This window comes from Trachypithecus francoisi, unplaced genomic scaffold (genome assembly GCF_009764315.1).
Source record: "Trachypithecus francoisi isolate TF-2019V2 unplaced genomic scaffold, Tfra_2.0 Lachesis_group16, whole genome shotgun sequence".
In the NCBI taxonomy this organism is placed as follows: domain Eukaryota; kingdom Metazoa; phylum Chordata; class Mammalia; order Primates; family Cercopithecidae; genus Trachypithecus; species Trachypithecus francoisi.
Window position 1 is genome coordinate 85,613,862 of NW_022681461.1, and position 26,037 is coordinate 85,639,898.

Here is a 26,037-nt window from a genome sequence, read left to right on the forward strand (position 1 = left end):
ATCATGCATCGGTCCTGGAGCACAGCTTCCTAGAAACATACTGGTTCTGTTGTGGCCAAATACCCCATGCATATTAAGTCTCCAGATTCATCCTTATTTCCAGCTACATATAGAAAACGATCTTTTTTATTACACTGATCAGAAACAAATTTCCAGTTATTATGCTCTCAAAAACCTCAATATTATCAACAGTAAAATAAGATAACAAATCTACCTTACAGGGTAGTTGCAGAGGTGGGTTCTGGTTATCATGGATGTGTTCTGTAAACTTTTAATTACTTCATAGTTGTTACCTGTTATTAACTGTATCAGATCTCTGGAGTTTAATGTATAGTTAATGATACATAGGACTAAATTGCAAAATGATTTTCATCTCATTTTTACTACAACTCATAAAAAATAGTAAATGATTAAGACATTAACCCAAATAAATATATGATTTTTTTAAGGTGTGCACTTTTCTTCAACCGGTCCCAAGTCAGTGTACAGGTAAAACCCTGGCTGCCTCCACCCACTCCCAGGGAGACCAAAAGGCGTTATATATCTCAAGTTGGGGGACAAAAGAGGGGGAGCCATGAAGGCTGATCATTTAAAACAAAACAAAATTTTAATAAGTATAAGGCAAAGATTTAAAAACTTTTGCTAGGCCGGGCGCAGTATCTCATGCCTGTAATCCCAGCACTTTGGGAGGCAGAGGTGGGCGGATCACGAGGTCAAGAGATGGAGACCATCCTGGCTAACATGGTGAAACACTGTCTCTACTAAAAATACAAAAAAAAAAAAAAAAAATCCGCCAGGTGTGGTGGCGGACTCCTGTAGTCCCAGCTACTAGGGAGGCTGAGGCGGGAGAATGGCGTGAACGCGGGAGAATAGCGTGAACCCAGGAGGCGGAACTTGCAGCGAGCTGAGATCGCACCACTGCGCTCCAGCATGGGCGACAGAGCGAGCCTCCATCTCAAAACAAAAAAATTTTTTTTGCATTACATAATTTACATAAAAGCAATGCTATCCCCTCCCCTGTGTGGACTCAGGAGAGGATGGGGCCATTCTCCTTAGAGAGAAGTGGGGTGGCTTTTAGGAGGGCAAGGGCCTTCCTACCACAGTGCATCTCACGTTATTAAAAAAAAGAACAAGAACAATGTACAATCAAAGTCCTCAGCCACGCTGTAGAACTTTGGAGGATGCTCCCTCCAACAGACTGCTGTCATCTTCACCGTTCCAGTTTTTAAATGAGTCAAGCCAATAAATAAATAAATAAATAAATAAAGCCATGCCAATCTCATCTTGTTCTCTGCACAAGTTAGGTTTTATCCAGAAAGGGTGTAACGCAACTAACAGTCCGCCTGGAAGCATTTGGAGGATGGAGGGGCTGGCTAGTCATGCCCCTGCTTGCTGGTCCATATCTGATCTGTTGGAAGGTGGACAGCGAGGCCAGGATGCAGCCGATCCACACAGAGTATTTGAGCTCGGGAGGAGCAATGATCCTGATCTTTATTGGGCTGGGCGCCAGGGCAGTGATCTCTTTCTGCATCCTGTCAGGGTTGCCAGGGTACATGGTGGTACCACCAGACAGCACTGTGTTGGCATACAGGTCTTTATGGATGTCCACGTCACACTTCATGATGGAGTTGAAGGTAGTTTCGTGAATGCCACAGGATTCCATGCCCAGGAAGGAAGCCTGGAAGAACACCTTGGGGCAGCGGAAATGCTCGTTGCCGACGGTAATGACCTGGCAGTGGGGCAGCTGGTAGATCTTCTCCAGGGAGGAGCTGGAGGCCCCCATGGCCATCTCCCGCTCAAAGTCTAGGGTGATGTAGCACAGCTTCTCCTTGGTGTCGCACGCAATCTCCTGCTCTGCCCTGGTGGTGAAGCTGTAGCCCAGCTCCATGAGGATCGTCATGAGGTAGTCAGTCAGGTCCTGGCCAGCCAGGTCCAGATGCAGGATGGCATGGGGGAGGGAGTACCCCTTGTAGATGGGCACAGGGTGGGTGACCCCGTCCACAGAGTCCATCATGATGCCAGTGTACGGCCAGAGGCGCACAAGGACCACAAGGCCTGGATGGCCACGTATATGGCTGGGGTGTTGTAGGTCTCAAACATTACTTGCTCATCTTCTTGCGGTTGTCCTTGGGGTTCATGGGGGCCTCCTTCAGCAGCACAGGGTGCTCCTCAGGAGCCACACCCAGCTCATTGCAGAAGGTGTGATGCCAGATCTTCTCCATGTGGTCCCAGTTGGTGACAATGCTGTGCTCTCGATGGGGTACTTCAGGGTCAGAATGCCTCTCTTGCTCTGGGCTTCGTCGCCCCACATAGAGATCCATCTGACCCATGCCCGCCATTACATCCTGGTGACTGGGGTGTCCCACGATGGAGGGGAAGATGGCCCGGGGGATATCATCACCTGCAAAGCCGGCCTTGCACATGCCTGTGGGGCGTTACCATCATCCATGGTGAGCTGGCAGCGGGTGTGGACTGGGCGGTGGAGCAGCAAAGGCGGGATTCTGTGCTTATGGGGCAGACGTGGTCTTGGTCAGAAATACATGCTATTTTAACTGACAAAATTGGTATTCTGATGAGCTGGCTGAAAAATATTCTTAAAACTGTACATATTTAATGTATCACCTACATAGATACAAACAGAAATTCTAACCCTTTCATTGCAAATAATGGAATAAAGTAAACGAGGCTGCTGGTGAGAATCTAAATGGATGTGTTTCTTCCAGTCGATAATATCATGTGAATCAAAAAGGCATTAATTTCACTGCTATATATTTGGAGTGATACTGTACGGACATTGTTTTAGAAGAAAATTCCATTCTAAAATGATCAAAGCTAGATAAAGTGCAGAAGAGTGCTGTTGTTCAAGACACTAAGTTTGATAATCAGTTCGCCTGGAGGGAAAACATTCTAGTTTTCACATCTTTGCAATATTTTACATCTATGCTCAAGAGAAGCCTGAGTGAAGAAAAAGATATGAACATTTTAGCAGCAAAACCCTTAAACTCATGGTAGAATAATAATAAGACTACTGGTTCAGAAGAAATTCAGAAGTAAAGAAAAATTTGCAGTAAGGGTAAACAAACTGAATTCATATTTCACAAGAATATACATATTTTAAGAGGAATAATACATGTTTGTAAGGAGAAAAAATGTTAAAGGGAATACATATGTTTGTAAGGGGGTAAAAGTATGCTGACAATGAAGTCAACTCTCTGGGTAACCTAAGCATTTGAGGACAACAGGGAATGCAATTCCTTAAAAGAAATTTTTGTTTCAGAAAGAATTATCTATTAATGGAAGCTTTGTCTGAAAACATGGGGGCCAGGAGTAGAGAAGCAGAGAATGATTTTACTCTAGAAGAAAGCTGCAAATCTATGCACTGGTGATCTTTAACAAAGGATCTGTTTAGAAATGTAAATCTATTTCCACTGCTCACAGGGCTTAATGTTTCCAGGGCTTTTTGGCCATTCTCTTCCACAGAGGCCCTGGCATGACAGCATATACTGAGTGGGATGGCCATTAACGAGGAAATGTGGGACCAGGATAATAATCAATCCCAGCTGTCTTGTTATATGATCAAAGATAATTTTTAAAGCCCAGATGTTTTCCTTGACTTGGTGTTATGGCGATTGAGCTCATTTTTCAGTAGCTGAAAATGCATGACCATATATTTACCCCTAAACACTTAAAAGGGAAACAGAAAGCCATATTTTTCCAGAGAAGCAGACTTGGCTTGGCTAGACTATAGATCACATTAAGTGGGGGCCATCAGGCAAATGGGCCTAGCTTTGGGACAACAAATTCTGTCAATGGATTTGCTCCATTAGACTTGGGTATAAACTACACCAAAATAATGGGATTTGGTTCCATGTGAGCATAAAATTATGGAGCCACAAAAAAAAATTGCTTCTTCCCATTACAATCAACTACTAAAGGATTCTGCAAGTGAAATGCACTAAAATGAATTAGTTGTATAACTGTTACTCTTTCATTAAAATGATTTAATAGTTCTACAAATGTCATGGCATTAGCATTTTATGCAAAGCTATAAAACAGTAACAAGTAAAAAAAATTCAACTGCCTTTAAAAGTCAGCACTTTTGGACTATGTTTATGAGACTATATGGTCACTTTGTGATATGAAATGGCAGCATCACTAAGATAAATACTGCTTGCTGGCTAGTTTTATTTTGGGCAGGAGGCCATTAAAAGAATGAGGCAGCAGAATTCATCTTTCATTTGGATGGGCTTCAACGCCCCATTTACAGTGACTAACCCATCCTCAGATGTCTCTAAGGAGAAGAGAAGCTTTTTGGAGTATTTCCTTAAGAAATTATCTAATGACATATTTTTTACAATGTTTGAGGAGAAGGTTAAACATTTTTACAATGTTTACAATGTTTAACCTTCTCCTGTCAGGGCAATCAAAAACTTATTTACAGGCAGGTAACAGACAGGTAATATGTCATGGCAAAGCCCTAAAAGATACATGTACAACATGCAGATTATGGTTAATAACAATGTATGGTATTTAGGATTTTTGCTAAATGTATATATTACAGAGGCTCTTGCCACAGAGGGGAAAAATGGGTAACTATGTGAGGGATGATGGCTATGTTAATTTATTTCATTATAGTAATCATCTTACTACTATATATATATATACACACTATATATAAATATATACAATTTATAAATAAACACAATAAAATTTATTTAAATAAATTCCTAACAAATGACTTTTCTAGAAAGACAAAGGACACATTCACAGGTGCTGTCTCTGTTGACAACTCATCCCCAGTCCATCGGATCTCCAAATAAATATTGTATGTTTTCCATCCTCAATAGTGTGTGATAAGTAGGTGATGCTTATATTTTTTGTTTGTTGTTGCTTCCAAAACTGTTTCCTTAAACAAAATATTGATAAGAAGTAATAACACACTTAGGCAGGACAGTAACCCACAAGGTTCCACAAAGTTTAAATTATTCATTGAACATTAGCCAATTGCTAGGGTTTCATGGTAACAATTGCCTAGTGATACAGTTAGTATTCATCTTAAAAGTAAAGATTTGGATTGCCATAATTCTGATTGTAAATGGATAAGATGTAAATGGCTAATACGCTGTCAGCTGTCCTTCAGGAGCTGATGCTGCATAAGAAATTGGTTAGCCAGGCTGGGCGCGGTAGCTCAAGCCTGTAATCCCAGCACTTTGGGAGGCCGAGACGGGCGGATCACGAGGTCAGGAGATCGAGACCATCCTGGCTAACCCAGTGAAACCCCGTCTCTACTCAAAAATACAAAAAACTAGCCGGGCGAGGTGGCGGGCGCCTGTAGTCCCAGCTACTCGGGAGGCTGAGGCAGGAGAATGGCGTAAACCCAGGAGGCGGAGCTTGCAGTGAGCTGAGATCCGGCCACTGCACTCCAGCCTGGGTGACAGAGCGAGACTCCGTCTCAAAAAAAAAAAAAAAAAAGAAAATGGTTAGCCAAAAAAAAAAAAAAGGTCAGGAGAGTACAAAGTAAGTCTTCTCTTTTCTCTTACCAGCCTTATTCACACATGACCTAGGCTGCTTTTTGACTCATGTTTAGTAGCATGCCATGCAGAGGAAATAGGATGAGGTAGTGGAAAACACTGAATTTGGAATATTAAGATCTGGGTTAAAATTCTGGCTTGACCTGAGGAAATTATACAGCTCATCTGAAACTAGCAGGCTGGACTGGAAGGTGTGAGTATCCTTTTATCACAGAATAATGCAAGGCCACTAGTGACTGGCGCAGCAATTGTCAACAGCCATCAGATGGTAGGGAAAAGCTTCTGTGTGACCCCCTCAACATACATCCAATTGAACTGATATGAAACTCTTGTCACAGTGAATTAGAAATGGGCCATGTATGACCTAACTTCAATAATAAGCTAATTTCATTTATGTCTTAAATATCAAAATGAGATGTTAGTCTTATCACTTTTCAAATTCTATATTCTAATCACAATCATCAGCTCCCACCAATACCTCTGTTTCTTTATTATTAAAATCTCCCCAACTTCAAAGGCAAGCAAACTGAGGCAGGAAATGAAAATGTACTGAGCCAGTGACAGAATAAGAAGAAGAATTTGTGAGGTTGGTCCTAACCATGGGGCCTTTGGCTATTACCAGACGCTTTCATGGGAAGTCCCATCATATGAATCTTTCCCATAGTTGTATGAAAACATTTAATTTTGCTGCCTGTATCAGAAAAAAAGCAAGTATTGACTAAGCTTGTAGTCAATATCTAAACATCTATTGCAGACTTGGGGATTTAGAAGGTCGCATGTAGATAGCATAATCTCTGCCCTCAAGAGGTTTATAGTCAGATTAGGAAGGTAAATATACAAATGAAAACTCAGCAAAGTATATGCAATGATTCTCAAAATATAGCTTGTAAAAGTTACCCAGGAAGCTTGTTAAAGATGCAGATTCCCAGGCTCTATACCTAGACTCATAGCTCCTAAGACAGTAGATCTGGGTGGCTTCAGTAATCTGTTTTTTTTTGTTTGTTTGTTTGTTTGTTTGTTTTTTGAGATGGAGTCTTGCACTGTCTCTCGGGCTGGAGTGCAATGGCACTATCTTGGCTCACTGCAACCTCTGTCTCCCAAGTTCAAGCGATTCTTCTTCCTCAGCCTCCCAAGTACCTGGGATTACAGGCACCAGCCACCATGCCTGGCTAATTTTTTGTATTTTTAGTAAAGATGGGGTTTCACTATGTTGGCCAGGCTGGTCTCCAACTCCTGACCTCATGACCTAACCATCTCAGCCTCCCAAAGTACTGGGATTACAGACGTGAGCCACTGCGCCCGGCCAATAATCTGCATTTTTAACAGTATCCATGTTGGTGATTCTAATGCACGTGGTCAGAAGACCATACATTCAGAAATGCCAATGGATAACAGCTCAGGCTCTAGGATCTAATGGTCTGAGCTTACCCAGATCCACCATTTGCCAACTGTGGGACCTTTCTTAAGCTGCTAAAGTCCTCTGGGTTTCAATGTTCTTATCTATAAAATAAAGATAATAATAGTACATGCATGTCTGGTGGTTATAATATTGGTACTCAGTAAGCACTTAGTGAAAACTGCTGTTTGTTGTTATTAATGTTATTGAAACACTAGAAACTGACCAAGTGCTAATTGCCCTGACATTGCTCCTAGAATTTAATGAATAAAAAGAGAGTTCTGGATGAGGGCAGGGAAAGCTTTAAGGAGGAAGAAGAGTTAAGCTAAGCTCTAAAAAACAATGAAAAGTTTATATTATCAAAGAAAAGAAGAAACTCTGGGTGAAGGGGACATAACAAGCAAATTATCAAAGAATGAGCTCAATGCAGGAAGTGCCACAAAAGCAGAGGGTTGAGTTGGGGAAAAGTGGGAGGTAAGTGGCCAGAAGACCCAAGACTCAACAAACCTGGCTTTCCCTTCCATTGTTTGAAACATCTGTTTTAGGAAGCAGCTACACTAGCTATAAAGCCCTACATTAAGAAACTGGATACAGAAAGAGTAAACTTACAGTGCTCTTCTTATGGCAAAAGTAATTCTTTCTTTACAAAATAATTTATTAACCAGAACTTTAATTCAGAGACTGGGTTAGCACACTTAAAACACATTTCGATTTACTAAAGATAAATGTGATTTACTAAAGATAAATAATTCAACACTTCAATAAAAAAGACTATGAGCTTTTTGGAAAGCAAGGGATTTTCTTACTCGTTACAGGAACCCCAGACTCTAGCACAGTGCTAGGAACATGATAATAGCTTGATAAACAAATGGTTGCCCAGTTAAACAGTCATATATGTTGTTATGACATAGAATGAGATATCTGTGAAAAAAAGTTTCTTTTTGAGTACTGCCATATCCAGTTACTATTCATATTCCTAGGTAAAACTGTTGCTTTGAAAATCAAGCCAGATTTCATTTATACTGTATTAGTGGTAATAAATTTAATTAAATATTGTACATGTCAATAATCAAACTGGATAATTCCATTGAAAACACACTGAACTCTAATTTGACTTATAGTTATCTGAGTAACTTCATTAAATTCATAATGTGATGGTTGATGAGAATAGCACAATGCACCGAGGCACTGAAAACCTATCTTGTTCCTCTTCCTTCCTCTCCTCTATTGATAGGGATCCTTATAGGTTAACTGACAGTTGCAACTTGATCTTCCAGGAAATAAATACATCTCTGAACCTTCAGAATAGCCGTATCCCAAACTGGTTTCCATTGCCACAAATTTCTTTTCTGACTTAGCATATTTCAGTTTCTCTTTCTTAACCTTGGGAAGTAGTATTAAAGGAACATATGGGATAGTTCACTCTTTTCCTTTGACTTGCCAAATGTTATCTTCAAAATTAAGTCATGACCATAAGGCATTCAAAACATATGGGTCAGAAGTTCAAGAGGCTATCCACGACCCGCAGACAAAGCAGCTGTGTTGATCACCTAGAAAGTACAAACTAAATGTGGATCATGGGATTATATTGCTGAGAAATCAGAAAACTAGGCAAGGAGAAATGTCCACATTGGTCATTAAAAAAATCATTACAGTAGAAAAGATTTGCCTTAAAACCACCAGAAAATAGAGATTTATCTACAGTGAACATTTTGTATCACTATGCCACAAAGTAATAACTACAATGAAAATATTGCACTAATACAATTTGTGATCTTTGATGAACTAGAAATTGTGTCTTTGCTCCCACTGCCATTCGCCTCCTATTTTTGTGAACTGGGAATAAAATGACCAACTTAAGCTTCACTTTACAAATATGATTCCGGTTAATGTCCCAAGGGGAGCTATCAGCATGTCTCTTCCAATTGCCTCCTAGGGAACAAGAGACAAATAGTTGACCTATTAAAAACAATGGATGCATTCACTTCTGTACCAGCCTGACAGGGATCCTGTGCTTCCGTTTACAACTGCCAGGTTCATTCAGCTCTTTGATTACCTTCTATCAGTGCGTTCACAACCAATTCAAGCCAATAGTGGGAGATAATTAAATCCACGGAAACAGAAGCAGTTTTTATGGTCACACCTGCTTAATGCCCCTCGGTCTATTTTCACTCACATATAATTAATAGTGTTCTCTGTCAGCAACTCAGACTTCCAGCAACACAGAGGATGGTAGTGAGAGCTCTGGGTATTGCCCTGGAATGAGCAGCTAGGTCTGAGTTTGTATTCCAGCTGACACTCTTATTGCTCCAGCCAATACACTTAGTTGTGCAACCTTCAGCATATTTAATCTGTCTGAGCCTCAGTTTTCCTGTCTATAACAAAGGTAATAATACACACATCATGAGAACATTGATATAAAGAACCAAACACATGTCACGTACTCAACTAACATCAGTCCATTTACAAACACTGCTCAAAAAAGTTAGAATAACTATAACTTTGATTGTATGGGACTTAAAAGAATGGAAATGAAAACCAGGCAATAATGGGTTCAGAATTGTTGTTTTCATCTTACACAAACCAATGTGTCCCATAAGTTCAAATGGTAATCAGTTGCAACAAACTGGTTTCCAGTAGGTATAAATATGTCCTTATAAAGAAATACTGTATGATTCCACTTATTTGAGGTATCTAAAATTGTCAAACACATAAAAGCAGAAAGTAGAATGGTGGCTGTTGGGGGCTGGAAGAGGGGTAAAAAAGGGGGAGTTGTTGTTCAATGGGTATAGAGCTTCAGTCATGCAAGATGAATGTGTCCTAGAGTTATGCAGATGTACAGCATGGTGCCCATAGTTAACAATACTGTATTGTGTGCCTAATTTTGTTAAGAGGGTAGATCTCAGGTTAAGTATTCTTACCATGAAAAAAAAAAAGGGCATGGATATGTTTATTATCTTGATGGTGGTAATAGTTTCACAGGTGTATGCATATGTACAAATTTATTAAATTGTATACATCAAATATGTGCAGCTTTCTGGATATCAGTTATACTTCAATAAAGCTGTGTTTCAAATAAAAGAAAGAAGAAATAAATAGAAACACTTAGAAAGCCTCTACACAGCAGCTGCTCTCTATCCTAATAAAAAAGTACATCACGGTAACCAGGAAGCTCTGCAATCAGCACTTGCTGCTTTATCTCACTATAAGGAGCCTATTTCCTTTCCTTTACTCGCTTTACCCAATTTTTCCTTCAAGACTCAGCTTGGACATCTCCTTCTCCAGGAAACCCCGGTCAAGTGCCCTCTCTCATGTGCTCTCATAGTGCTCTGTTCACACCTTTACATTTTCTTTCTTTCAGTTTAACTTCCTCTCTAGAACCATGTCTTCTCCTTGTATCCCCAGCACCTACCAAGTGCAGTGTCTGGCACACAGCGGTACCCAATAACAACTGTCAATTGACAGAATAGACATTGGCCTCAGAGTCAGGGAGATGGAATCAAATTCTGACTCTACCACTTACCTGTTTGCCTTTTCTAATACTGTGACTCCATATGCCCACATTAGCCATGCTCTCTCATATCACAGAATAAACATAAAGATGAAACAATACCAGAAAAGGAGTTACATCTGCCTTTGTAATAACAGTCTCTGCCAGCTGCTTTTCAACATAGGTAGGGCAGACTAGTACCTTGAACTAGATGATTTTTTCTTCAAAGAATCACTTGAGTGTTCTCTCTTGTGAAGAATGAGCATGGACTTTTGCTCTGGCAGAAGATTACAATAGGAATATTCGTGCCTTGCCAAGTCAGATCCCACACAATATCCACTGGCAAGCAGAGCCCGTGTTCTGCTGAAGAAAGTGGACCAATCTGTATATTGTATATTGCAGGAGAGAAGGACCTGATCCCCCAAACCCTGTTCTCTCATGGGAGAGCCATGAGGGTAGACCAGGGTGGCCCAGAAAAAGCCCCAGAGTAAAGAAAGGCAAGGCCTCTGGAATAAAATTAACTGTGGAAAGGTATAATCTAGGCTAGTGACCAGGGCTCAACAGGCCTCAGACTTGGAAGTCAGGAGGCCTGGTAACAGCACAATGCATACTGCTACTAGAAGCCTCTTGGGACTCAGCCATCCTAACACAGTGTTGTTAGGAGATGTTTAAGTATGGACTATGGGAATAATGATCTCGAGCCCAACTTTGAGATTCCACAGTGGTCTGCTCAGGAACTTGAACATTAAACATATTGCAAAGGGAAACACCAGCATCTATAGGACCCGGTTTCAACAGCAGTGCCATGAGCTAATACGAAGCAGTGATCAGGTTTCCCACTTCCCTCTAATTATGGTGTTATTAATAGAAGGAGAAATAATCCTTAAATAATTCACTAAATTTGGACCGAGTAAAGCTTTGGAGTTCTTGGAAATTTTGAAGTAGGGGCAGAGGTCTTAAGGCAAACACTGGATATCTTCCTACCAGGATACCTGGGGTCTTAAACAATGAATTTGACAATATTAAGGTGACAGGATCATATTTGTACCCCCAAATGAATGAAGTAAGTGGTATCAGTTACACTGATGCAACAGTGAGATCCACACAGCCCCACACAGGATCCATACAGAAAGAGCAAGGACTAGCCTGTTGGAAAAGCCAGCGCTGGTAAGAAACAGACATCAGGCTCTCAGCAGCATGGAACTGCCACCTCTGACCCCAGACATTTAGTTTATGACCTTGTTTTTTAGATTTCCAGGTAAAGAAATCTTGTCATGTCCCATTCCCAGTGCCAATTTAAAAGGTAAAAGCAAAATTTTAGGTAAGAATAATGTGTGACATCTTCAACCAAGAAACATCGAGGTATTTCAAACCATTATGCAAAGGAAACTAGATAGGGGAAGACTAAGCTGTTCTCATGACTTCTCTCACGCGTTGGACAAATGTACCTAAGAAATCAGCTCATGTTGCCATGCTGACCAAGTATAGGAGCACTGCCATCACTACCCCATTTTAAGAACAACCCCACCACACCAGAAAAAGTGGCACTGCCCTTGTTGAAGTCTGATTACCTCAACAAATACGGAAATAAATTCTGGTTCTACTTCGCAGCCTTTACCCGCTAGCATGTGAGATCTCTAGACTAATTGGTAAGTTAAAGGCTCCTGACAACCTAACCTTTTCCTTTTCTCTTTCTTCTTTCTATGTGCCTGAAATAAACAAAATAAACAAAATCCACATTCCCTCCATCAGACCCATTTCAACTACCAATAGAGAAATTGACATCACTCTGTAAGATGATCAAACAGGAAAAAAAATTCATGTAAAGCAATAAAGCAAATCAAATAAGGAGAAACCTGAAGAACCGGGACAAATGCACCCCTCTGAAACAAGCTGGGGCTGCGTATGGCGGCTCACACCTGTAATCCCAGCACTTTGGGAGTCCAAGTTAGGAGGATTGCTTGAACCCTGGAGTTATCAGCCTGGGAAACATAGTGAGACCCCATCTCTCCAAAAAAATAAAAATTAACTGGGTGTGGTGGTTCACACCTGTGGTCCCAGCTACTTAGGAGGCCGAGGTGGGAGGATTGCTTCAGACTAAGAGGTCAAGGCTGCAGTGAGCCGTAATCACACCACTGCACTCCAGCCTGGTGCCAGAGTGTCTCAAAAAAAAAACACAAAAGAACCAAAAAAACTGGTGATCAGTAAAATGTAGTCTCCAAAGTTAACATATACATTAAAATTTAATACAAATTTCAAATTATCATTACATTACTTAACATAAAAATAATAATTTTCTAATCTTAATTTAAAATGCCAATGTACCATAAAAAGTGGCAAGTGGGGAAAGCAGTGAAAAAGTCAAGTTATACCAAATTTCTCATTTTCCAGGCAGGAGTGGGCTGAAGTCAGCTCCTACTGACTCAGAAGAGCCAATGTTGCTCTTCTGTTGCCAACTCCAAGTTCAGAGTCATTGTGTTGATAGCTTGAAATCTGCCTCAGAGGAAGCATTTATACCATAGAGATCAGCCAATGCTACAGATAAGGCTTTTGTTTATTTTCCAGAGAGCCACTACTTTCCTTCAGCATATAGTCAGTAGTTACTACTCTCCTCCAGCATATAGTCAGTGTGTGTGTGTATGTGTGTGTGTGTGTGTGTGTGTGTGTGTGTGTGTGGTGGTGGTAGTGGTGGTGATAAAATATGCCTAACATAAAATTTGCCATTTCAAGCATGCAATCCAATGGTATTAAGTACATTCACAATTTTGTGCAACTGTCAACATTATTCATTTCCAGAACTTTTTCATCATCCCAAACAGAAACTCTACTCCCTGTAATTCCTTCTTCCCCTCCACTCAATGCCTGGTAACCACTATTCTTTCTGTCTCTGTGAATTTGCCTACTATCATACCTCCCATAAGTGGAATCATACATTATCTGTCCTTTTGCATCTGACTTACTTCTCTTGGCATCATGTTTTCAAGGCTTATCTGCGTTGTAGCATGTATCAGAATTGTCTTCACTTTTAAGAATGAATAGTATTCCATTGTTTGTATGGGCTGCATTTTGTGTAGCCATTCATTCACTGATGGAAGTAGATACTTTTTAATGTTTGTTAATAAATAGAAAAATATGTTTAAATAATTTTTACTACCTACATGAGTGAGCAAAGATCAGAACAAACTCTGAACTTCCTGCTAATAAGACCACTGTATTCTCAGTTACTTAGAAAATAAAAGAAAATATTGTAACCCACTATCAATGAAATGGGTCATACTCTTACCAGTGACATGGTCAAGGACTCCCAGTATGTTGTGCTGGAAGCCCTCATCAAGAGTCTTGGCACAGGAGTTAATAAATGAAGAAACACAAACACATTGAGCACCTGTTCGATTCCATGAACTGTGCTTGGTACAGTCACATATATCATCTCATTAGTTCTTATGAAATAGATATTCTCTATATTAAAACCCTATATGCACTCTTTAAGCCACTGTGTACATCTATATTTAAACTCTTTAATGATACCAACGAACTGGCTATTCCCTGTTAACTTATCTAGTCTACATTGCAGTTCTTTCTACAATGAGAACATAAAAAAAGAAATCATGCTGTCAGAGGTATGTTGATGAGAATAGAAGAAGAGATTTTCAAGCCATTTCTGCAAGCACAGTGATATGATTTGGCTGTGTATCTCCACCCAAATTTCATCTGGAACTGTCATCCCCACATGTTGAGGGTGGGAGGTGATTAGATCATGGAAGCCATTTCCCCCATGCTGTTCTCAAGATAGTGAATGAGTTCTGATAAGAGCTGATGGTTTTAAACTGTGGCACTTCCTCATGCTCTCGCTCTCTCTCCCGGCATCATGTAAGATGTGCCTTGCTTCCCCTTCACCTTCCACCATGATTGTAAGTTTCCTGAGGCGTCCCCAGCTGTGCAGAACTGGGAGTCAATTAAACCTCTTCCCTTTATCAATTACCCAGTCTTAGGTAGTTCTTTACATCAGTGTAAAAACGGACTAATACATTCAGGTTATTTGCACTCATTTCACAATACTGAGGAAGAAAGACACTGTTTCTGATAAGGAAAAAGGCTTAGGTGGTCCAGTAACTTACCAATCCAGTCAAAAGGCAAGAACCCAGTTTAAAAGACATGAAATAGAAGTTAATTCAACTAGGAAATGGATATGCAGTTTCTAAAGACTCAGACTACCAGATGGACTAAAAGTTGTGAACAGTGAGCAACTATCGTGATACTGTGTGATTTCCTTCTAGCCACACAGCTGCTTGCTGTTCTTATAGCCATGGATCTATGATTTCCTTATGCCCATGGAGTTGCCTGGTTTCCTCAGGCCCATGGTGCTGCATAGTTTCCTCATAACCATGGTGCCACATGGTCCCCTTATGCCCATGGAGCTGCATGGATTCCTCATTGTCATGATGCTGCATGGTTCCTCATGTACATGGTGCTGCTTGGTTTCCTCATGCCCGTGGAGCCGCATGGTTTTCTCATGGACATAGAGCTGCATGGTTTCCACATCCCCATGGAGCTGCTCAATTTCCTCATGCCTATGAAGCTACATAGTTCTCTTATGGACACAGAGTTGCACGGTTCCCTCATGCCTATGCTGCCGCATGGTGTCCTCATGCCCATGGAGCTGCATGGTTCCCTCATGCCCATGGTGTTGCATGGTTTCCTCATGCCCTTGGAGCTGCATACTGCCTCATGCACATGAAGCTGCATGGCTCCTCATGGCCATGAAGCTGCATGATTCCCTTATGGCCATGGAGCTGCATGATTCCTCATGCCCATGGAGCCTCATGGTTCCCTCACGGCCATCATGCTGCATGGTTTCCTCATGGCCATCAGGCGGCATGGTTTCTTCATGCCCATAGAGCTGCATGGTTTCTTTAAGGTCAAGATCCAGCATCATTCCCTCATGCCCATGGCCATGATGAGGGGAATTTTTGCCTCATGAATGTGCCTAGTTGAGGATAGGGTATAGAGAGGGGCATGTGTGTCCTGAAGGGATTTAGACAGACCTTACACTGCAAATATTCCCCTAACTTTGCTCTTTTGTCTTTCAAAGCAAACAAGCCAAAAAGACAGAGGGCATGGTTCTCAACACCGGTTACCTATTGGAATCACCAGTGCTGCTCTTAAAAAGCACTACTCCCAGGCCCAGCCAAGACCAATTGCAGCAGAATCTACCGGGGCATAGCCAGGATTGAAAACAAGTAGCATAGGCCGAGTGCGGTGGCTCACGCCTGTAATCCCAGCACTTTGGGAGGTCAAGGTGGGTGGATCACTAGATTAGGAGATTGAGACCATTTTGGTTAACACAATGAAATCTCCTCTCTACTAAAAACAAAAAAATTAGCCGGACGTGGTGGCGGGCACCTGTAGTCCCAGCTACTCGGGAGGCTGAGGCAGGAGAATGGCATGAACCCGGGAGGCGGAGCTTGCAGTGAGCCGAGATCGTGCCACTGCACTCCAGCCTGGGTGACACGGTGAGACTCCATCTCAAAAAAATAAATTAATTAAAATTAAAATTAAAAAAAGCAAGCAAGTAGCATAAAGGCATAACTTTCAGCAAGGGACTGAAAACTTGCAGTCTGCATCAGATATGAAGGGGCTATGACCTCTGCTATAGCCTCTCTTGAGACTCTCATTCTAGGGAGTAAAAGACCAAAGGAAACTAACAATACATGAAAAGACACACATAGATGTTTCAAAAACTAAGCACTGAAATGAGAAGCAACGTAATATAGGCAACTCCAAGAACACCTCTTCAACCAACATTAAACCAGTGATTTAAATCTACCATGGAAATTGGCTAAATCTTCCACTGGTTTCACTTCTTCCACTCAGTCCTTTCTGCTACTTTTGACTTTGTTTTCTCTCTGAGGGGTTCCCTGTGGATTGTGCCAAACAAGCTTTTTCTGGTTGACTCACTGCTGTTCAGACACTTTCTAAGATTATCCCGCCTCAGTGGAATTATTCAGGGGGTTCCCAGTCCTTTCAGAGATAGCAAACCAATAAAATATTAGAATATATTATCAGGAGGCTGCTATAACATTACAGTTATTAATACACTATCTTCCCACAAATAGGTCACAGGGACGAAAGCTTTGAATAGCCTGGGGCATTACTGAACTTGATTTCAGCTGGATGCCAATGCCAATGAGCAAATTTTTTTTCACTTCTCAAAATAAATGTACAGCCCAGTTTACTTAAAGAGTCAAAGATTAAAAATACCTCCTAGTGGCCGGGCGCGGTGGCTCAAGCCTGTAATCCCAGCACTTTGGGAGGCCGAGACGGGCAGATCATGCGGTCAGGAGATCGAGACCATCCTGGCTAACACGGTGAAACCCCGTCTCTACTAAAAAATACGAAAAAAAAAAAACTAGCCAGGCACGGTGGTGGGCGTCTGTAGTCCCAGCTACTCAGGAGGCTGAGGCAGGAGAATGGCATAAACCCGGGAGGCGGAGCTTGCAGTGGGCCAAGATGGCGCCACTGTGTTCCAGCCTGGGTGACAGAACGAGACTCCGTCTCAAAAAAAAAAAAAAAAACCTCCTAGTTTGAGGACTGCATTCTCCTTGAGAATATAGAAAAGGAAAGTGAACTAGCAACTATTGGATATCATGTGAACTCCCTCTTGAAAAACAGAAGTTGCTACGGGAAGCTTTGGTGAAACCTGGGCCAGCTGCCTGGTGCTGTTTACCATTGAGGTGTTACTAGATGAGGCATCTGTTATGGGTTGAATTGTACCCCTCAAAAAAGATGTTGAAGTCTTGTCCCCTAGTATCTGAGAATATATCATAATCACAGCTGTGAATTACAAGCTCGTCTATAATCCCACTACTCAGGAGGCTGAGGCAGGAGAATCGCTTGAACCTGGGAAGCAGAGGTTGCAGTGAGCCAAGATCGTGCCATTGCACTTGTTTAGAAATACCTTCTTGTAGATGATCAAGTTAAGGTGAGATCATTAGGGTGAACCCTAATGTAATATGACTAGAGTTCTTATGAAAAGGAGACATTTGGACACAGACATTTACAAAGGGAAGGCAATGTGAAGCCACAGGGTAAATATTACATGCAGAGGAATGCCAGAAGCTACTGGAAGCTAGGGGAAAGGGCTGGAACAGATGCCTCCCTCACAGCCTTCAGAAAGAACCAACCCTGTTGACATGCTAATTTCAGTCTTCTAGCCTCCAGAAAAGTGAGACAAGTGTCTGATGCATAAACCACCCAGTTTGTTGTACTTTGTTATGGCAGCCCTGGGAAAGTAATACAGCATCCAAAAAAAGTACTGGTTTAAAAACTAGTGAACAATTCAAAACCAAACCACAAATCCAGAGTCCTAGGTAAAGAGAGACATTCAAGGTATCATGCCAAAGAAGGCAGGTATCAGAAAGAGCTGACTAGAGAAAGTTAGAATGCTAGGGGCTGGGGTGGGATCAGGGGAGGAACCAGTCGTAAACAAATCTCAAAGACAAAGAGGAAATAGGCTCACTTCATAAACACAGATTTAGCACCCACTGTGGGCCAGGCACTTTCCTAGGTGCTGGGGATACAAAGGTGAGTAAGTCATACCCTGCCCCCAAAGAAGTCATGTGTCATCTGCCCCATTAGACTGCTGTTGATATCATGTGCCAAGATAGCAGCAAGCAGAGTGGTTTGGGGGCATAAAGGGATGGGAGGTACTCACACAGCAATGTGGGTGCTTGGGGAAGACTTCCTGGATAATAGGACATCTAGACTCAGTCTTGAAGAATGATATTGGCAGGGTGAAGAAAAAGAGGTCTATTTTCACAAAGAATCCAGGGGCCTCTCGGTACCGTGTTGAGAGTGTCTGGTAGGATGTGATTCTTTTTAAAAGCGGAAGAGGTGGCCAGGTGCGGTGGCTCACGCCTGTCATCCCAGCACTTTGGGAGGCCAAGATGGGTGGATCACCTGAGGTCAGGAGTTGGAGACCAGCCCGGCCAACAAGGTGAAACCCCGTCTCTCCTAAAAATACAAGAATTAGCTGGGTGTGGAGGCGTGTGCCTATAATCTCAACTACTTGGGAGGCTGAGGCAGGAGAATCACTTGAACCCAGGAGGCAGAGGTGGCAGTGAGCCAAGATCGTGCCATCGCACTACAGCCTGGGTGACAGAGCAAGACTCCATCTCAAAAAAAAAAAGAAGAAGCATACCTTCACTCACACACACACACACACATTCTCACACACACACTTGCACATAAACCACCACAGGTTTGGCACCTCCAGAACTGGAGAGCATCCACAGAAATAAATAACCAGCAGAAGCAACAGCCACTTTACAGAGCAGAGGGTACCGTGGCCATTGGGAGTAACTGACCCCTGTATATGGGCACCTGAGATCAGGAGGAAGGGAATAAAACCATGCATACCACATGGAAATTGGTTGTACTTCTTCAAGTACAACCATGTACAAACATGTGACATGCTCTGCACCACTGCTGCCTTTGAGAACTGTCAGAAAAACAGAGAGAGGACTTTGCAGGGGTTCATGACAGCAAGTGGGAGCAGAGCCAGATAAATCAGAATAGAAACTTAAATAATGCAGATCTCATAGTGTTGTAAGAAAACAAGCACAAATAGAGCAACTGGGATATACCACCTCCAGCTCCATCTATCAATGTTTGGTCAACCTGCATTTGCATTTACTTTATCATCTTGTGTTAATTTGTCATCATTATCACTTACCCATATTCATTTCTTGAAAGCAACCTATTTCGGGAATGATGGCTTCGTACCACAAATGAGGCAGCTTTAATAACTCCAGTGAGTGGCAATCTAATGGGATCACTGCGGCTGCGAGCCTGAGCACCGACAAGCTCAGCAGCAGCCTCCTTTGTGCAGCAGTGCTCTCTAATTGGGTCTAATGGAGGAGTTGGAGGTATTCTCTTTCTGCCTTCCTAATGATATTAACATCTTCATGAGGTTAATAAACTGCTAACCTGGGCCAACGTGAATCGCTTCCTGTATAATATAAAAACTTTGTATTTGGAGTCTTATGCAAGCACTAGGGGTTACTATTGTTGTGATAGCTGTGTCTGTTATTGTGTATAACAGGCTTTTCCTTCTTTTCTAGTCCAAGAGCCAGAATCGGAGACTACCAAGGACCTGATCTAATTCAGATTACTGACAGTGGTGGAGGATCCCAGAGGCAGTTGGTTAAGGAGATCCTCCTGGTTGGGTCAGATCCTTTATGGTCTGTACTGCCCCCTGCTGGCCTGGGGAAGGAGGAGTGACTCTCCAACACCCCTTGGGAGATGGAAAGTACCAGAAGACAAAATATGAAGAACTATTCTTTATTATCACTGACGATATGCTTTTCTGTTTAATGCTTACAAATTCCTATAGGGTAGGTCTTACTACTGTCATTTTATGTATGAAGAAACCTATCCTCTAGTGGTAAACCAGCTTACCTAGAGTCGCTAGGGTATGGGAGTGTCAGATCCAGGACAAGTTAGAAGTCGGTCTGGTTCGCCACTGTTGTTTGAAGTGAAAACTGCATGTACTTTAACACCAGAGCAACTTGGGCTTTCACTTTAATTCCCTAATGTAACAGCTATACAATGTTAAAACAAGTTACTTAAATGAGCTAAGCTCTGTTTCATCTACAAAACATGAATTATCGTATCTACCTTGAAGGACTGTTGTGGGGGTTAATAACAAGGTAGGCAAAGCACAAGGCCTAGAATACAGTAGCTGCACACAGATGGAGGGTGGTATTGGGAGCTAGAGACGGGGTGGACAACGGTAGGCTTTCCTATGGACGCTAGTGGCTCAGTGGTTGCTTCATTCAGGTCCCTAGGAGGTTTTAACTCAAAGTCTGGGCTCAAAAAATATACTAGAATGCTCAGCTAATGATGCCAGCACATCTGAATAGCTCTTTACCACTTATAAACCAATTTTGTGTATATTCTATTTGATCTTCACAAATATGTACCTGTAGATGCATAAATGTGCCACAGATAGTTGAGGAAACACACAATATGTCCAGCATTATACTAAGCACATAAAATAATGGCTGGATTTCATCTTCATAACAATCCTATAATTATTTTCTCCATTGTCTAGATGAGGAAACTAAGCCTCAGAAAGATTAAGGAAATTTCCCAGAGTCACACTGTATTAAGTTGCAGAGCTAAGACTTGAACACTGGCCCATATGACTACAGAAATCATTTCTCTCAACCATTGGGCTACACTGCCTTTTTCTGAAGAAGGCAGACAAGTATTACATTTTCACTATATAGACAAGGATATTCTGACTCGTGTAATAGTGATATAGTTTGGCTCTGTGTCCCCACCTGAATCTCATCTTGCAGCTCCCATAATTCCCACATGTTGTGGGAGGGACCCAGTGCGAGATGATTGAATCATGGGGGTAGGTCTTTCCCATGCTGTTCTAGTGAGACTGAGTGGGTCTCATGAGTTCTGATGGTTTTTAAAATGGGAGTCTCTCTGCACAAGCTTTCTTTTTGCCTGCTGCCATGCACATAAGATGAGATTTGCTCCTCCTTCTGCCATGATTGTGAGGCCTCCCCAGCCATGTGGAACTGGAAGTCCAATAAACCTCTTTCTTTTGTACATTGCCCAGTCTCAGGTGTGTCTTTATCAGGAGCATGAAAACAGACTAATACAATAAATTGGTACCAGTAGAGTGGGGCGCTGCTGAAAAGATACCCAAAAATGTGGCAGCAAATTTGAAACTGAGTAACAGGCAGAGGCTGGAACAGTTTGGAGGGCTCAGAAGAAGATGAAAATGTGAGAAAGTTTGGAACTCCCTAGAAACTTGTTGAATGGCTTTGACCAAAATGCTGATAATGATATGGACAATGAAATTTAGGCTGAGGTGGTGTCAGATGGAGATGAGGAAATTATTGGGAACTGGAGAAATGTGACTCTTGTTATTTCTTAGCACAAAGACTGGCAGCATTTTGCCCCTGCCCTAGAGATCTGTGGAGCTTTGAACTTGAGAGTGATGACTTAGGGTATCTGGTGGAGAAAACTTCTAAGCAAGAAAGCATTCAAGAGGAAACTTGGGTGTTGTTAAAAGCATTCAGTTTCAAAAGGGAAACAGAGCATAAGAGTTTGGAAAATTTGGCCGGGCGCGGTGGCTCAAGCCTGTAATCCCAGCACTTTGGGAGGCCGAGACGGGTGGATCACGAGGTCAGGAGATCGAGACCATCCTGGCTAACACGGTGAAACCCCGTCTCCACCAAAAATACAAAAAAACTAGCTGGGCGAGGTGGCGGGCGCCTGTAGTCCCAGCTACTCGGGAGGCTGAGGCAGGAGAATGGCGTAAACCCGGGAGGCGGAGCTTGCAGTGAGCTGAGATCCGGCCGCTGCACTCCAGTCCGGGAGACAGAGCGAGACTCCGCCTCAAAAAAAAAAAAAAAAAAAAAGAGTTTGGAAAATTTGCAGCCTAACAATGCAATAGAAAAGAAAATCCCATTTTCTGAGGAGAAATTCAAGCAAACTGCAGAAATTTTCATAAGTAATAAGGAGCCAAATGTGTCACCAAGACAATGGGGAAACTGTCTTCAACTGTCAGAGGCCTATGCAGCAGCTCCTCCCATCACAGGCCCAGAGGCCTAGGAGGAAAAAATGGTTCCAGGGGCTGGGCCCAGGGTCCCTGTGCTGTGTGCAACCTAGGCACTTGATGCCCTGTGTCCCAGCTGCCCCAGCCGTGGCTGAAATGGGCCAACATAGAGCTTGGGCCGTGGCTTCAGACGGTGGAAGCCCCAAGCCTTGGCAGCTTACACATGGTGTTGAGCCTGCAGGGGCACAGAAGTCAAGCACTGAGGTTTAGGAACCTCCACCTAGATTTCAGAGGATGTATGGAAATGCCTGGATGCCCAGGCAGAAGTTTGCTGCAGGGGTGGGTCCCTCATGGAGAACCTCTGCTAGGGCAGTATGGAAGGGAAATGTGGGGTTGGAGCCCCCACACAAAGTCCCTACTGGGACACCACCTAGTGGAGCTGTGAGAAGAGGTCCACCATCCTCAAGACCCCAGAATGGTAGATCCACCAACAGTTTGCACTGTACACCTGGAAAAGACTCAGACACTCAGTGCCAGCCTATGAAAGCAGCCAGGAGGGAGGCTGTACCCTGCAAAGCACAGGGGCAGAGCTGCCCAAGACCATGGGAACCCACCTCTTGCATCAGCAAGACCTGGATATGAGACATGGAGTCAAAGGTGATCACTTTGAGCTTTAAGATTTGACTTCCCTACTCAATTTCAGACTGTCTGGGGCCTTTAGCCCCTTTGTTTTGGCCAACTTCTCCCATTTGGAATGGCTATATTTACCCAATGACTGTACCCCCATTGTATCTAGGAAGGAACTAACTTGCTTTTGATTTTCAGGCTCATAGGTGGAAGGGACTTATCTTGTCTCAGATGAGACTTTGGGCTATGGACTTTTGAGTTAATGCTGAAATGAGATGAGACTTTGGGGGACTGTTGGGAAGGCATAATTTGTTTTGAAATGTGAAGATTTGAAATTTGAGAGGGGCCAGAGGCCGAATAATATGGTTTAGCTCTGTGTCCCACCCAAATCTCATCTTGTAGCTTCCATAATTCCCACATGTTGTGGGAAGTAACCCAGTGAGAGATGATTGAATCATGGGGGCAGGTCTCTCCTCATGATAGTGAATGGGTCACACGAGATCTGATGGTTTTAAAAACGGGAGTTTTTCTCCACAAGCTCTCATTTTGCCTGTTGCCATCTATGTAAGATGTGACTTGGTCCTCCTTTGCCTTCCACCGTGATTGTGAGGCCTCCCCAGCCATGTGAAACTGTAAGTCCCATAAACTTCTTTCTTTTGTAAATTTCCCAGTCTCAGGTATGTCTTTATTAGCAGCATGAAAATGGACTAATGCAAGGAGGAAACTTGTTCAAGAACTCACAAGATGTATTTGGCAAGTAAATGTAGGAGGATTTAAAGTCTTAAAACTGGAATAAATTGTTATTAGCATAAATCTAAAATAATGTTGGCACAAAAAGGTTCCAGGTGACAGCTGGAGAAGAATTTTGTAAAACTCATCATTCTTCAAAAGCATTAGTGTGCAAAGATAAATTAATAATAATGGGAAAGACCAATTATTCACTGAATCTAGAATGAAATGAGGAGAAAAATATTATCTCTTTGCAAATCTGGCCCAGTACTTTCACTATAAATTAAAATCTGTGATAAATCACAAATAAATTAGATAGACATCTGCAGCAGAAATTAAATTACCAAAGAAAAACTACACATTTAGGGAGTTTTATGAACATGGAAAGCTTTAAGAGAGATGGCTTTCTTTGTGGATTGTTTAATGGAGTCATTTCTTATTTAAAATTTTTTAAAGAATAAATGTAATGCCTTTTGAATATTGAGAATTTTCTAAGAACTAGACTATGAGGAAGATGTCTCCAGCAGTTTCTCCAGGCTTTGTCGATCCCATAGTATCAGATACATAAGGACATAGTGATACACAAATGTAATGCCTAAAGATAAATTTAATACATTGCAGTTATGAGTCCAACTTGTGACTTTGGCTTATGGCAAATCACAGTTCAGTTATGCTTACGAAAATCATGAAATCAGAATGTAAAGGAAGATTTTTATAAAGATGAACTTTCTTATCTTCAAAGATAGCTAGGTTTCTGTATATCTAAGATCTGCTTTATATTTAAAATGAATATTGAAGGGGGTCACTTCCAAGATGGCCAAATAGGAACAGCTCCAGTCTGCAGCTCCCAGTGAGATCAATGCAGAAAACAGGTGATTTCTGCATTTCCAACCGAGGTACCTGGTTCACTCACTGAGGACTGGTTGGACAGTGGGTGCAGCCCATGGAGGGTGAACTGAAGCAGGTCAGGGCATTGCCTCACCCAGGAAGTGCAAGGGATTAAGGTATTTCCCTTTCCCACCCAAGGGAAGCCAAGACAGTCTGTACCTAGAGAAACCGTACACTCCTGACCAAATACTGCATTTTTCCCATGGTCTTAACAACCAGCCAACCAGGAGATACCCTCCCATGCCTGGCTTGGTGGGTCCCACTCCCACGGAGCCTTGCTCACTGCTAGCACAGCAGTCTGAGATTAACATGCAATGGTACATCTTGATAAGGATAGGGGCATCCACCATTGTGAGGCTTGAGTAGCTCACAGTGTAAACAAAGCAGCTGGGTGGAGCCCACCACAGCTCAGCAAGGACTAGTGCCTCTCTAGATTCCACCTCTGGGGTCAGGACATAGCAGAAAAAAAGACAGCAGACAGCTTCTGCAGACTTAAATGTCCAGTGGTTCCCTCAGCACAGCATTCAAGCTCTGAGAACGGACAGACTGCTTCCTCAAGTAGGTCCCTGACTCTCATGTAGCCTGACTTGGAGACACCTCCCACTAGGGGCTGACAGACACCTCAAACAAGCGGGTGCCCCTCTGGGATGAAGCTTCCGGAGAAAGGATCAGACAGCAATATTCTGCTGGAGATATCCAGGCAAACAGGTCTGGAGTTGACCTCCAGCAAACTCTAACAGACCTGCTGTTGAGGGACCTGACTGTTAGAAGGAAAACTAACAAACAGAAAGGAATAGCATCAACATCAACAAAAAGGACATCCACACCAAAACCCCATCTGTAAGTCACCAACATCAAAGACCAAAAGTAAATAAAACCACAAAGATGGGGAGAAACCATAGCAGAAAAGCTGAAAATTCCAACAACTGGAGCATGTCTTCTCCTCCAAAGGATCACAGCTCCTTGACAGCAAGGGAACAAAACTGGGTGGAGAATGAGTTTGACAAGTTGAAAGAAGTAGGCTTCAGAAAGTCGATAATAACAAACTTCTCCAAACCAAAGGATCATGTTCTAACCCATTGCAAGAAAGCTAAAAACCTTGAAAAAGTTAGATGAATGGCTAACTAGAATAAACAGTGTAGAGAAGAACTTAAAGGACCTGATGGAGCTGAAAACCACAGCACAAGAACTTCATGATGCATCCACAAACATCAATAGCCAATTCAATCAAGTGGAAGAAAGGATATCAGTGATTGAAGACCAAATTAAGGAAATAAAGCAAGAAGACAAAATTAGAGAAGAATGAAGAGAAACAAACAAAGCCTCCAAGAAACATGGGACTATGTGAAAAGACCAAATCTACATTTGATTGGTGTACCAGAAGGTGACGGGGAGAATGGAACCAAGTTAGAAAACACTCTTCAGGATATTATCCAGGAGAACTTCCCCAACCTAGCAAGACAGGCCAACATTCAAATTCAAGAAATACAGAGAACACCACAAAGATACTCCTCAAGAAGAGCAACTCCACGACACATAGTTGTCAGATTCACCAAAGTTGAAATGAAGGAAAAAATGTTAAGTGCAGCCAGAGAGAAAGGTCAGGTTACTCACAAAGGGAAGCCCATCAGACTAATAGCAGATTTCTCAGCAGAAACCCTACAAACCAGAAGAGGGTAGGGGCCAATAGTCAACATTCTTAAAGAAAAGGATTTTCAACTCAGAATTTCATATCCAGCCACACTAAGCTTCATAAGTGAAGGAAAAATAAAATCCTTTACAGACAAGCAAATGC

At 42.2% G+C, this 26,037-nt stretch overlaps 1 pseudogene; it reads right to left on the reverse strand.

Annotated features, from left to right (window-relative positions):
- Positions 1 to 1,373: 1,373 nt before the first annotated feature.
- Positions 1,374 to 8,198, reverse strand: LOC117098910 (annotated as a pseudogene).
- Positions 8,199 to 26,037: the final 17,839 nt, after the last annotated feature.